The 14,082-nt window shown below is 36.3% G+C and overlaps 1 long non-coding RNA gene, 11 other non-coding genes and 2 pseudogenes across 12 annotated transcripts; all 14 read right to left on the minus strand.

The window, feature by feature from the left end:
• Window positions 1-1,555: 1,555 nt before the first annotated feature.
• Window positions 1,556-1,771, minus strand: LOC141765451 (small nucleolar RNA U3). Its single transcript, XR_012593502.1, has one exon. It is a non-coding gene; the product is annotated as a small nucleolar RNA U3 (small nucleolar RNA).
• An 877-nt stretch (window positions 1,772-2,648) lies between these two features.
• On the minus strand, window positions 2,649-2,864 carry LOC141765429 (small nucleolar RNA U3). Its single transcript, XR_012593480.1, has one exon. It is a non-coding gene; the product is annotated as a small nucleolar RNA U3 (small nucleolar RNA).
• A 575-nt stretch (window positions 2,865-3,439) lies between these two features.
• On the minus strand, window positions 3,440-3,655 carry LOC141765444 (small nucleolar RNA U3). Its single transcript, XR_012593495.1, has one exon. It is a non-coding gene; the product is annotated as a small nucleolar RNA U3 (small nucleolar RNA).
• Window positions 3,656-4,426: 771 nt separating this feature from the next.
• On the minus strand, window positions 4,427-4,605 carry LOC141765453 (small nucleolar RNA U3; annotated as a pseudogene).
• Window positions 4,606-5,587: 982 nt separating this feature from the next.
• LOC141765454 (small nucleolar RNA U3) lies at window positions 5,588-5,696 on the minus strand (annotated as a pseudogene).
• Window positions 5,697-6,589: 893 nt separating this feature from the next.
• Window positions 6,590-6,805, minus strand: LOC141765423 (small nucleolar RNA U3). Its single transcript, XR_012593474.1, has one exon. It is a non-coding gene; the product is annotated as a small nucleolar RNA U3 (small nucleolar RNA).
• Window positions 6,806-7,662: 857 nt separating this feature from the next.
• LOC141765443 (small nucleolar RNA U3) lies at window positions 7,663-7,871 on the minus strand. The gene has a single exon (XR_012593494.1). It is a non-coding gene; the product is annotated as a small nucleolar RNA U3 (small nucleolar RNA).
• Window positions 7,872-8,405: 534 nt separating this feature from the next.
• Window positions 8,406-12,947, minus strand: LOC141765003 (uncharacterized). The gene is made up of 2 exons (XR_012593346.1): window positions 11,762-12,947; window positions 8,406-11,394 (listed from the first exon to the last, which is right to left on the minus strand). It is a non-coding gene; the product is annotated as an uncharacterized LOC141765003 (long non-coding RNA).
• Window positions 8,435-8,650, minus strand: LOC141765439 (small nucleolar RNA U3). Its single transcript, XR_012593490.1, has one exon. It is a non-coding gene; the product is annotated as a small nucleolar RNA U3 (small nucleolar RNA).
• LOC141765432 (small nucleolar RNA U3) lies at window positions 9,389-9,604 on the minus strand. The gene has a single exon (XR_012593483.1). It is a non-coding gene; the product is annotated as a small nucleolar RNA U3 (small nucleolar RNA).
• LOC141765428 (small nucleolar RNA U3) lies at window positions 10,480-10,695 on the minus strand. The gene has a single exon (XR_012593479.1). It is a non-coding gene; the product is annotated as a small nucleolar RNA U3 (small nucleolar RNA).
• Window positions 11,500-11,715, minus strand: LOC141765425 (small nucleolar RNA U3). Its single transcript, XR_012593476.1, has one exon. It is a non-coding gene; the product is annotated as a small nucleolar RNA U3 (small nucleolar RNA).
• On the minus strand, window positions 12,291-12,506 carry LOC141765433 (small nucleolar RNA U3). The gene has a single exon (XR_012593484.1). It is a non-coding gene; the product is annotated as a small nucleolar RNA U3 (small nucleolar RNA).
• Window positions 12,948-13,277: 330 nt separating the features above from the next.
• Window positions 13,278-13,493, minus strand: LOC141765446 (small nucleolar RNA U3). Its single transcript, XR_012593497.1, has one exon. It is a non-coding gene; the product is annotated as a small nucleolar RNA U3 (small nucleolar RNA).
• Window positions 13,494-14,082: the final 589 nt, after the last annotated feature.

Raw genomic sequence — 14,082 nt, forward strand, 5'->3', positions numbered from 1 at the left:
AGACAGCTGCAGCTGATTCAGAACTTTGGGACTAAGGGTACGTCCCAAAGCTCTTAATTGCATCCCTGTTTCCCTCACTTGCGTCTCATCCTTGCGTCTTAGTCCCTCCCACCAGGGAAGCATGGAGAGACGCAAGGAAACCATGCGAGGAGAGAGGAAACGAGGAAATTCGATTTAAGCGACATGGGACGGTCGTTTCCTCTGAAGCGTCACGTGAAGCGACGTCCGTTTCTGATGACAGCAGCAGCTGATCACATCTGGATCAGCTGTCAGTCAGCTTTAACAGCTGTTTGTGTCTGAACTGTACTAATACTAATAAAGACAAGTGCAAGCTGCAGCCTGTATTTCTACTGTGGACTGCTTAGAGGCTCAGGAACCATCTCTACTGGCACAATAACTTTATATTATTTATTCATTATTAGCGTCTGTAGTTATTGATATTCTGATTGTGAGTTAATTATTTCATAACCCAGAATATGACTGTGGTGTCTTTTGAACACTGGACATTATTTATTAGGCTAAAGGGAAAATGTAAATGATGTAACTCATATCAAACCGACGTTCAGGAATCATCAGCCTAATGTGACTGAATGGAAATGAGGATAAATGATGTAAAAGGTGTTTGTTGCTGACAGACAGACAGACTCTCCTTTTCGCTCTGACTTTAATAGTTTCATTAATAAAAGTTAACGGGGGAAATAATAGATCATGAAAAGACAAATCATTCTAATAAATAAAGAAAGTTATTTTAAGTCAGTTTGTCAGGTTTTATAAACCCCTCTGACTGTCAGGCTGCTTCACTGACGCTGTGTGAAGCAGAGATACTGCAGGTCCTTCTGCTGCTGTTCAGAGCTTCAATTAACACAGATTATAACTAGATGGTGAATCAGAAGACAACTAAACTATAAAACGTTTAATCTGTGATCTGTCTTCACTCCGGTATAAAACTCAAGTGATGTTGAGAGGTAAAGTTATCAGATCAGTCTGATCGGCAGCGTCCAATCAGTAACTGATATCCAGTTAGGGGTCGTGTCGGTCGGCAAAAGACTTCCGTGCAGGATACACTGGTGTATCCTCGCTCATAGCTCCTCCGGCAAGCCTCCTCGATCCTCGATCCTCGATGCACAAATAAGGGCTTTGGGACGGTCTTCAAAATGGCGCACCAGAACAACTTCCGGTTCAAGCGAGGATCGAGGAGCGAGGAAACGAAAATTAAGAGCTTTGGAACGCACCCTATATAAATGAAAGAGCCCAACCAATCACTGCATGACTTTGACAGCACAGCTGTGATACAGAGAGCACACAGGCGGGGAGAGAGGCAGTACTGAGATAAAGAAAACACTTGTATAAAAGGTCTGAAGTAAGTAACAAAATAAGAAAAGTTACAAAAATGTACACTGACAACAATGAGTCAAAGTTAAAAATACTGGCACAACAAAAAGCTAATTTCTCTCCTGAACTGGTAAATGTTTTTCTGACATATATAATTATGAATTGAATCAAGTTTTTTTTCCCACATATAGATGTATTTAATTATATTTAACATTTTAAGGTTACCACTCTGATCATATTCCCAACCTCAATACTCCACAAGGAAGTAATGAACGATCATCAATTATAGAGAACTTGTGAACTGAATCATTATTCTCTTTCAGCTTCACGCTCTGAAGAGAATATCACAACTCATCATCGTGGTTAGCGAGACCAAACACTTTAGAAACACATTTCTCAAGTCAGAAACTATAGAAATGTTCCCTGAAAGTATAGTCTTAGTTTGACTGAGGAAGAAAACTGCATCTGATTCACAGGAGAACCATTCTCGCTCAGGGTTCTTCTCTACCATCATCAAGCTCCTCCAGTAGCTGCGTCTCGTCCAGACATGTGTGTTTATATAATTGAAACAGCCCAACCAATCACTGCATGACTCTGACAGCACAGCTGTGATACAGAGAGCACACAGACGAGGCAGAACCGAGATAAAGAAAACACTTGTATAAAAGGTCTGAAATATGTCACAAAATAAGAAAAGCTATACAAATTTACACTGATCACAATGAGCCAAAGTTCAAAATACTGGCAACACAAAAGTCTAATTTCTCTCCTGACCTGGAAGTAATTATTGTACTTTGTATAAATATTAAGTAATAATGCTACACACTCTGCTGATAATTATATTTCATTATTTTTATCATATTCCCTTCATCAAAGCTCCATAAAGAAGGCAGAAGAAAAACGAAAAATGTCTTTCATCTATAATTTACCTCTAGTTACACAAGCACATTTAATGCCCTCTGCCCGGTTAAACCACTGCTACATATCTGGAATATATCTGCATGTTTTACACCATTTGACCAATAGGTGGTTTCCTGAGAACATGAAGCCTCGTGAAATGAACCCTTTTGCAAACCAATTTGCTCGAGAGCTTCAGTGCTTCATGAAGCTTCATCTTGCCATCGCTAGCTACACACACACATTATAAACACTTTTTCTTTAAATCTTAAAAAATAAAATGGACTTTCAAAGTTAAATTATCAATAAAAAGAAAATTGCTCTCCTAAACTGGAAGAAGTCATTCTAATACATATTATGAAATAAAACTACAACATTCTTTCCTGATAGTTGCATTTAATATTTAACATTATAAGGCTGCCACTCTGATCATATTCCCAACCTCAATACTCCACAAGGAAGTAATGAACGATCATCAATGATAAAGAACTTATGAACTGAATCATTATTCTCTATTCGCTTCACGCTCAGTAGGGAATATCACGACTCATCATCGTGGTTAGCGAGACCAAACACTTTAGAAACACATTTCTCAAGTCAGAAACTATAGAAATGATCCCTGAAAGTATAGTCTTAGTTTGACTGAGGGTGAAAACTGCATCTGATTCACAGGAAACTTACTATCACTGAGGGTTCCTCTCTGCCATCAACAAGCTCCTCCAGTTGTTGTGTCACAGCAGCCAATCCCTGCATGACTCTGACAGCACACAGATAGAAGAGAAAAGCACAACTGAAGGACGATAAAGAAAAAGCAAGAAAAGTAAGAATCAAAGTAGGAAAAGTTGATGGTTCAAATACTGGCAAGACAAAAGACTAATTTCTCTGACTGATTGGAGGAAGATGTGTTCAAGTCCCAATAAACATTCATGATTTTTGTTTAATTTCTTTCAACTGATATGTTTTTTTTAAATCATTACTAAATGTCAAGTCCTCCAGAGGTGATTATATTGATGACATGATTAACTGAATATCAAAATGGTTGATTACTACTCTGTTAATCCACTAACACAATAATGATCTAGTTGTTTCCTCACTAAACCTTAACAGTCTCTCAAACAACTACCTAGGAAATCTTATCAACATTGCTCTGAAGTGGATATCTAAAGCAACCATAGCATATCTTTATTTCAATTTTTATATTTGTGCTGCTACCACTCTGATCATATTCCCTTCATCAAAGCTCCATAAAGAAGCAAAGAACAATCATCAATGACAGAGAACATATGAAGTGAATCATTATTTTCTGTCAACTTCACGCTCTGAAGGGAATATCACAACTCATCATCGTGGTTAGCGAAACCAAACACTTTAGAAACACATTTCTCAAGTCAGAAACTATAGAAATGATCCCTGAAAGTATAGTCTTAGTTTGATTAAGGGTGAAAACTGCATCTCATTCACTGCAAAGTGATTCTCACTCAGGGTTCAGAGGCACAGAAGATAATCATTACGTGCTTTACATGACTGAGGAGAGAAAATCTATTTCGCTTTTTAAGAAGACTAATATGTTCAACTGAATTAGATTTTCAGTCACCGTTTGTCTCAACCTACTTATTTTCTTCATTAAAGGCACCATTAATTTCTTAGCACAGAGCAGGGTTAAAGATATAGTCTGGGTGTTTTAAAGTAGGATTGTATGAGGTATTGATAATCAGTGTATTACATTCAGTAGATGATGGTCGGTATGGAGGCATCTATCTACTCTACTATTAAATTTCTACTTTTATTTATTTTTTATTAACTTTTAAATGTATTTCTTCATTATTAAATTGTATTTATTTATTTACTTATTTATGCAGCATTTCCCTTTCCCTTCCCATCCTCCCCATATTTATTTATTTCCATATTCTTGTCTTTATATATTTCTTTATATATTCAAATATACACTCATTTCCGAAGCTGGAAACAAAGAACAACGGAGAATGAATGATTATCTAAATTGTTGTCATTGCTTTTTTCTGTCGACTGACTCAGTGCTAAACCTTAGCCAGCCCCACACAGCTATCTTAAACCTTCCCAGTAATATATTTTCTCAACACATAAAGTTAACAATGTAAGTTGCATATTAATTGCCAACAACACTTATCAAAATTTGGTATCGTCTTGACTCAAATTACATTTACACATATCTGCTGCTATCACTCTGATCATATTCCCTTCATCAAAGCTCCATGAGGAGGCAAAGAACAATCATCAATGACAGAAAACATATGAACCGAATCATTATTCTCTGTCAGCTTCACGCTCTGAAGGGATTATCACAACTCATCATCGTGGTTAGCGATAGTGATGTTACGTGCTGTGCCGAGGCTTCGGAGCGTGTGTCGAGTAATCCAGGAAGTTTCCTGCGATGCGCGTATCGAGGCTTGTATCGTTTTAGACCAATGACGTCATTGATGACATCCGAAGCCTCGCTGCCCGGCCGTACCGCCCACTAGTTCATGAAGTGTTTCAGATCTTCACTGGTTCAACCAATGCCGCTTTCCAGAAGTGACACAGAACACTAATATTAACCCTCCTGCAATTATTATATTATATTACACTCCACTACAATACAATTATTAATTTAGGATTGGTTTGCACACATAAGATGAATTACTCACAAAACAATTACAGTTTATTATACATGTATCTTATATATTCATAATATACTTACTAAATAGACATTTTATTAAATATGATATATATATATATATATATATATATATATATATAAATTGATTACATGGTAATAGATTTTTTTTTCATTGTTTATAGTCATTCCCAAAAGCCTTTACTGGCGCAAAATACAGTATATCACAGATCTGTGTTCCCAGTAGACCACAACGAGCACTGATCCCAGTAGAGCACTTACACACCAAAAACTGACAAACTGACAATAACCTGATATTTTCAGGTGGATTTTCATTTAATTCTCACTGTGCAATATCATTTTCCACTTGTGCAATTTTGTTAATAGTCTGTTTATTGTCAATACTGTATAGACTCCTATTTTTATACTTCCAATCTTTATACTTGGTTCATATTTTGTTACACTTTGTTTAGCTCTTTTTTACTGTGTTAGCTTATGCATCTTGTTTCTTGCACTATCCCCTTTGCTGCTGTACACTGCAAATGTCCCCACTGCGGGACTAATAAAGGAATATCTTATCTTATCACATGGTTAAGATCATATTTGTCTGTTTTACACTCTTTGACCACCAGGTGGTTTCGTGAGCACATGAGGCCTCGAGCAATGAACCCTTTTCCGAACCAATTTGCTAGAAAGCTTCAAAGCTTCATGAGGCTTCATCTCGCCATCACTAGGGAATATCACGACTCATCATCGTGGTTAGCAAGAACAAACACTTTAGAAACACATTTCTCAAGTCAGAAACTATAGAAATGATCCCTGAAAGTATATTCTTAGCTTGACTGAGGGTGAAAACTGCATCTCATTCACAGGAGAACCATTCTCGCTCAGGGTTCTTCTCTACCATCATCAAGCTCCTCCAGTAGCTGCGTCTCGTCCAGACATGTGTGTTTATATAATTGAAACAGCCCAACCAATCACTGCATGACTCTGACAGCACAGCTGTGATACAGAGAGCACACAGACGAGGCAGAACCGAGATAAAGAAAACACTTGTATAAAAGGTCTGAAATATGTCACAAAATAAGAAAAGCTATACAAATTTACACTGATCACAATGAGCCAAAGTTCAAAATACTGGCAACACAAAAGTCTAATTTCTCTCCTGACCTGGAAGTAATTATTGTACTTTGTATAAATATTACGTAATAATGCTACACACTCTGCTGATAATTATATTTCATTATTTTTATCATATTCCCTTCATCAAAGCTCCATAAAGAAGGCAGAAGAAAAACGAAAAATGTCTCCCATCTATCATTTACCTCTAGTTTCACAAGCACATTCACTGTCCTCTGCCCGGTTAAACCACTGTCACATATCTGGAATATATCTGCCTGTTTTACACTCTTTGACCAACAGGTGGTTTCCTGAGCACATGGAGCCCACATGGAGCCTCGTGAAATGAACCCTTTTGCAAACCACTTTGCTGGAGAGCTTCTGTGCTTCATGAAGCTTCATCTTGCCATCACTATTAACACACACACACATTAGAAACGCTTTTTCTTTAAATCTTAAAAATTTAAATGGACTTTAAAAGATAAATCATCAATAAAAAACTAATTTCTCTCCTAAACTGGAAGAAGTTATTCTAATAAGAATTATGAAATAAAACTACAAAATGTTTTCCTGGTACTTGCATTTCTTTGTATTTAACACTTAGAGGCTACCACTCTGATCATATTCCCAACCTCAATACTCCACAAGGAAGTAATGAACGATCATCAATGATAGAGAACTTATGAACTGAATCATTATTCTCTATCCGCTTCACGCTCAGTAGGGAATATCACGACTCATCATCATGGTTAGCGAGACCAAACACTTTAGAAACACATTTCTCAAGTCAGAAACTATAGAAATGATCCCTGAAAGTATAGTCTTAATGATTCTGAGGGTGAAGACAGGAAGTGATTCAGTGGACAATCATTGTCACTCATGGTTGCACCTCGCCGTCACACATGACCAAAACGACTAGTAAACAACGTATAACCGTAATAAAACCATGACATTAAAACTTCAGTCTAAACTGTTGCTAAAGCTATTGATCTAATGTTAAAGTTCAATTCCATAATACCCACAATGCTTTGCACATTGAGTCACAGACATCCATGAATTTCATTCATATTTGTTGACTTATTAAAAGCCTGTACAAGCCAAAAGCTTTTAAATTAACCAAGCTGTTTGGATAATTAATTTATCAACTTACTTTTCTACATATCTGCTACTACCACTACACATTATACCAGAATGAAACTCAAACCAGATTGACTTATATTTATAATTCAAAACACAGCTAGATCCACTCTGATCATATTCCCTTCATCAAAGCTCCATAAAGAAGGCTGAAGAAAAATTAAAAATGTCTCCCATCTATCATTTTCCTCTAGTTACACAAGCACATTCACTGTCCTCTGCCCAGTTAAACCACTGCTACATATCTGGAATATATCTGCCTGTTCAACACTCTTTGACCAACAGGTGGTTTCCTGAGAACATGAAGCCTCGTGAGATGAACCCTTTTGCAAACCAATTTGCTGAAGAGCCTCAGTGCTTCATGAAGCTTCATCTTGCCATCGCTAGCTACACACACATATCATAAACACTTTTTCTTTAAATCTTAAAAAGTAAAATGCACTTTCAAAGTTAAATCATTAATAAAAAGCTAATTTCTCTCCTAAACTGGAAGAAGTCATTCTTACACAAATTATGAAAATAATTATATTTGACATATAAAGGCTACCACTCTGATCATATTCCCAACCTCAACAAGGAAGTAATGAACAATCATCAATGATAGAGAACTTATGAACTGAATCATTATTCTCTATCCGCTTCACGCTCAGTAGGGAATATCACAACTCATCATCATGGTTAGCGAGAACAAACACTTTAGAAACACATTTCTCAAGTCAGAAACTATAGAAATGATCCCTGAAAGTATAGTCTTAGTTTGATTGAGGGTGAAAACTGCATCTGATTCACAGGAAACTTACTATCACTGAGGGTTCCTCTCTGCCATCAACAAGCTCCTCCAGTTGTTGTGTCACAGCAGCCAATCCCTGCATGACTCTGACAGCACACAGATAGAAGAGAAAAGCACAACTGAAGGACGATAAAGAAAAAGCAAGAAAAGTAAGAATCAAAGTAGGAAAAGTTGATGGTTCAAATACTGGCAAGACAAAAGACTAATTTCTCTGACTGATTGGAGGAAGATGTGTTCAAGTCCCAATAAACATTCATGATTTTTGTTTAATTTCTTTCAACTGATATGTTTTTTTTAAATCATTACTAAATGTCAAGTCCTCCAGAGGTGATTATATTGATGACATATCAAAATGGTTGATTACTACTCTGTTAATCCACTAACACAATAATGATCTAGTTGTTTCCTCACTAAACCTTAACAGTCTCTCAAACAACTACCTAGGAAATCTTATCAACATTGCTCTGAAGTGGATATCTAAAGCAACCATAGCATATCTTTATTTCAATTTTTATATTTGTGCTGCTACCACTCTGATCATATTCCCTTCATCAAAGCTCCATAAAGAAGCAAAGAACAATCATCAATGACAGAGAACATATGAAGTGAATCATTATTTTCTGTCAGCTTCACGCTCTGAAGGGAATATCACAACTCATCATCTTGGTTAGCGAAACCAAACACTTTAGAAACACATTTCTCAAGTCAGAAACTTTAGAAATGATCCCTGAAAGTATAGTCTTAGTTTGATTGAGGGTGAAAACTGCATCTCATTCAGTGGACAATCATTGTCACTCATGGTTGCACCTCGCCGTCACACATGACCAAAACGACCAGCAGTAAACAAAGTATAACCATATCTGCTACTACCACTACACATTATACCAGAATGAAACTCAAACCAGTTTGACTTATATTAATAATTCACAACACTGCTAGATACACTCTGATCATAATCCTAGTGATGTTACGTGCTGTGCCAAGGTTTCGGAGCGTGTATCGAGTAATCCAGGAAGTTTTATGTGAAGCACCTATCGAGGCTCGTATCGTTTTAGACAAATGACGTCATTGAAGAAGCCCAAAGACGAAATACAGTTGAGAACTTATTATTCCTGGATAAAAACAAAAAAATGTCTCCCATCTATCATTTTCCCATAGTTACAGAACCACATTCACTGTCCTCTGCCCAGTTAAACCACTGCTACATATCTGGAATATATCTGCCTGTTTTACACTCTTTGACCAACAGGTGGTTTCCTGAACACATGAAGCCTCGTGAAATGAACCCTTTTGTGAACCAATTTGCTGGACAGCTTCATTACTTCATGAAGCTTCATCTTGCCATTACTACTGGCAACACAAAAGGTTATTTTCTCTTACTGACTGAAAAAAGTTTATATAATTTTTTTAATCATTATTTAGAAATTTACTGCAAAACCAATTATTGATATCCACATGTTTGTATTTAACATTTTAAGGCTACCACTCTGATCACATTCCCTCCTTCAATACTCCACAACGAATTAAAGAACGATCATCAATGACAGAGAACATATGAAGTATATCATTATTGTCTGTCAGCTTCACGCTCTGAAGGGAATATCACAACTCATCATCGTGGTTAGTGAGACCAAACACTTTAGAAACACATTTCTCAAGTCAGAAACTATAGAAATGATCCCTGAAAGTATAATCTTAATGATGCTGAAGGTGAAAACAGGAAGTCATTCACAGGATAATCGTTCTCACTCAGGGTTGCACCTCGCCATCACACATGACCAACACAACCAAACAAACAACGTATAACCGTAACAAAACCATGACATTACCTCTTCAGTCTAAACTGTTGCTAAAGCTGTTGATTTAATGTTAAAGTTCAAATCAATAAGTCCTATGCTTTGCGCATTGAGTCACAGACGTCCATGAATTTCATTCATATTTGTTGACTTATTAAAAGCCTGTACAAGCCCAAACCTTTCAAATTAACCAGGCTGTTTGGACAATGTATTTATTAATTTACTTTTCAACATATCTGCTACTACCACTACACATTATACCAGAATGGAACTCAAACCAGTTTGACTTATATTGATAATTCACAACACTGCTAGATCCACTCTGATCATATTCCCTTCATCAAAGCTCGATAAAGAAGGCTGAAGAAAAATTTCTCCCATCTATCAATTTCTTTAGTTACACAAACACATCCACTGTCCTCTGCCGTGTTAAACCACTGCTACATATCTGGAATATATCTGCCTGTTTTACACTCTTTGACCAGTAGGTGGTTTCCTGAGCACATGAAGCCCACATGAAGCCTCGTGAAATGAACCCTTTTGCAAACCACTTTGTGGGATAGCTTCATATTGCCATCACTAGATACACACACACACACATTATAAACACTTTTACTTTAAAACTTAAAAGGAGGACTTTCAAAGTTAAATCATCAATAAAAGGCAAATTTCTCTCCTGAACTGGAAGTAATCATCCTACTTTACATGATTATGAAACAAAACCACAACTTTTTTTCTTGGGAGTTGCATTCAATAATTTTTAACATTATAAGGCTGCCACTCTGATCATATTCCCAACCTCAATACTCCACAAGGAAGTAATGAACAATCATCAATGATAAAGAACTTATGAACTGAATCATTATTCTCTATCCGCTTCACGCTCAGTAGGGAATATCACGACTCATCATCGTGGTTAGCGAGACCAAACAGTTTAGAAACACATTTCTCAAGTCAGAAACTATAGAAATGATCCCTGAAAGTATAGTCTTAATGATTCTGAGGGTGAAAACTGATAGTAATTCACAGGACAATCATTCTCACTCATGGTTGCACCTCGCTGTCACATATGACCAAAACGACCAGTAGTAAACAAAGTATAACCATAACAAAACCATGACATTACAATTTAAGTTTAAACTGTTGCTAAAACTGCTGATCTAATGGTAAAGTTCAATTCCATAATACCTACAATGTTTTGCACACTGAGTCACAGACATCAGTGAATTTCATTCATATTTGTTGATTTATTAAAATTCTGTATAAGCTGAAACCTTTAAAATTGACCAGGCTGTTTGGACAATTCATTTATTAACATGTTTTTCTACATATCTGCTACTACCACTACACATTATACCAGAATGAAATTCAAACCAGTTTGACTTATATTGATAATTCACATCACTGCTAGATCCACTCTGATCATATTCCCTTCATCAAAGCTCCATAAAGAAGGCTGAAGAAAAAGGTAAAAATGTCTCCCATCTATCAATTTCCTCTAGTTACACAAGCACATTCACTGTCCTCTGCCCAGTTAAACCACTGTCACATATCTGGAATATATCTGCCTGTTTCACACTCTTTGACCAACAGGTGGTTTCATGAGTACATGGAGCCTCGTGAAATGAACCCTTTCGTGAACCAATTTGCTGGAAAGCTTCAATGCTTCATGAAGCTTCATCTCACCATCACTAGCTACACAAACACATTATATACACTTTTTTTAAAACTTAAAAAAATTACTTTCAAAGTTTAATCATGATAATAGTTTCATTTGTATTTCACAGAATATAGCTACCACTCTGATCATATTCCCAACCTCAACACTCCACAAGGAAGTAATGAACAATCATCAATGATAGAGAACTTATGAACTGAATCATTATTCTCTATCCGCTTCACGCTCAGTAGGGAATATCACAACTCATCATCGTGGTTAGCGAGAACAAACACTTTAGAAACACATTTCTCAAGTCAGAAACTATAGAAATGATCCCTGAAAGTATAGTCTTAGTTTGATTGAGGGTGAAAACTGCATCTGATTCACAGGAAACTTACTATCACTGAGGGTTCCTCTCTGCCATCAACAAGCTCCTCCAGTTGTTGTGTCACAGCAGCCAATCCCTGCATGACTCTGACAGCACACAGATAGAAGAGAAAAGCACAACTGAAGGACGATAAAGAAAAAGCAAGAAAAGTAAGAATCAAAGTAGGAAAAGTTGATGGTTCAAATACTGGCAAGACAAAAGACTAATTTCTCTGACTGATTGGAGGAAGATGTGTTCAAGTCCCAATAAACATTCATGATTTTTGTTTAATTTCTTTCAACTGATATGTTTTTTTTAAATCATTACTAAATGTCAAGTCCTCCAGAGGTTATTATATTGATGACATGATTAACTGAATATCAAAATGGTTGATTACTACTCTGTTAATCCACTAACACAATAATGATCTAGTTGTTTCCTCACTAAACCTTAACAGTCTCTTAAACAACTACCTAGGAAATCTTATCAACATTGCTCTGAAGTGGATATCTAAAGCAACCATAGCATATCTTTATTTCAATTTTTATATTTGTGCTGCTACCACTCTGATCATATTCCCTTCATCAAAGCTCCATAAAGAAGCAAAGAACAATCATCAATGACAGAGAACATATGAAGTGAATCATTATTTTCTGTCAGCTTCACGCTCTGAAGGGAATATCACAACTCATCATCGTGGTTAGCGAAACCAAACACTTTAGAAACACATTTCTCAAGTCAGAAACTATAGAAATGATCCCTGAAAGTATAGTCTTAGTTTGAGTGAGGATGAAAACTGCATCTCATTCACTGCAAAGTGATTCTCACTCAGGGTTCAGAGGCACAGAAGATAATCATTACGTGCTTTACATGACTGAGGAGAGAAAATCTATTTCGCTTTTTAAGAAGACTAATATGTTCAACTGAATTAGATTTTCAGTCACCGTTTGTCTCAACCTACTTATTTTCTTCATTAAAGGCACCATTAATTTCTTAGCACAGAGCAGGGTTAAAGATATAGTCTGGGTGTTTTAAAGTAGGATTGTATGAGGTATTGATAATCAGTGTATTACATTCAGTAGATGATGGTCGGTATGGAGGCATCTATCTACTCTACTATTAAATTTCTACTTTTATTTATTTTTTATTAACTTTTAAATGTATTTCTTCATTATTAAATTGTATTTATTTATTTACTTATTTATGCAGCATTTCCCTTTCCCTTCCCATCCTCCCCATATTTATTTATTTCTATATTCTTGTCTTTATATATTTCTTTATATATTCAAATATACACTCATTTCCGAAGATGGAAACAAAGAACAACGGAGAATGAATGATTATCTAAATTGTTGTCATTGCTTTTTTCTGTCGACTGACTCAGTGCTAAACCTTAGCCAGCCCCACACAGCTATCTTAAACCTTCCCAGTAATATATTTTCTCAACACATAAAGTTAACAATGTAAGTTGCATATTAATTGCCAACAGCACTTATCAAAATTTGGTATCGTCTTGACTCAAATTACATTTACACATATCTGCTGCTATCACTCTGATCATATTCCCTTCATCAAAGCTCCATGAGGAGGCAAAGAACAATCATCAATGACAGAAAACATATGAACCTAATCATTATTCTCTGTCAGCTTCACGCTCTGAAGGGATTATCACAACTCATCATCGTGGTTAGCGAGACCAAACACTTTAGAAACACATTTCTCAAGTCAGAAACTATAGAAATGATCCCTGAAAGTATAGTCTTAGTTTGACTGAGGGTGAAAACTGCATCTCATTCACAGGAGAACCATTCTCGCTCAGGGTTCTTCTCTACCATCATCAAGCTCCTCCAGTAGCTGCGTCTCGTCCAGACATGTGTGTTTATATAATTGAAACAGCCCAACCAATCACTGCATGACTCTGACAGCACAGCTGTGATACAGAGAGCACACAGACGAGGCAGAACCGAGATAAAGAAAACACTTGTATAAAAGGTCTGAAATATGTCACAAAATAAGAAAAGCTATACAAATTTACACTGATCACAATGAGCCAAAGTTCAAAATACTGGCAACACAAAAGTCTAATTTCTCTCCTGACCTGGAAGTAATTATTGTACTTTGTATAAATATTACGTAATAATGCTACATACTCTGCTGATAATTATATTTCATTATTTTTATCATATTCCCTTCATCAAAGCTCCATAAAGAAGGCAGAAGAAAAACGAAAAATGTCTCCCATCTATCATTTACCTCTAGTTTCACAAGCACATTCACTGTCCTCTGCCCGGTTAAACCACTGTCACATATCTGGAATATATCTGCCTGTTTTACACTCTTTGACCAACAGGT

Source organism: Sebastes fasciatus, chromosome 3 (genome assembly GCF_043250625.1).
Source record: "Sebastes fasciatus isolate fSebFas1 chromosome 3, fSebFas1.pri, whole genome shotgun sequence".
Taxonomy (NCBI): Eukaryota; Metazoa; Chordata; class Actinopteri; order Perciformes; family Sebastidae; genus Sebastes; species Sebastes fasciatus.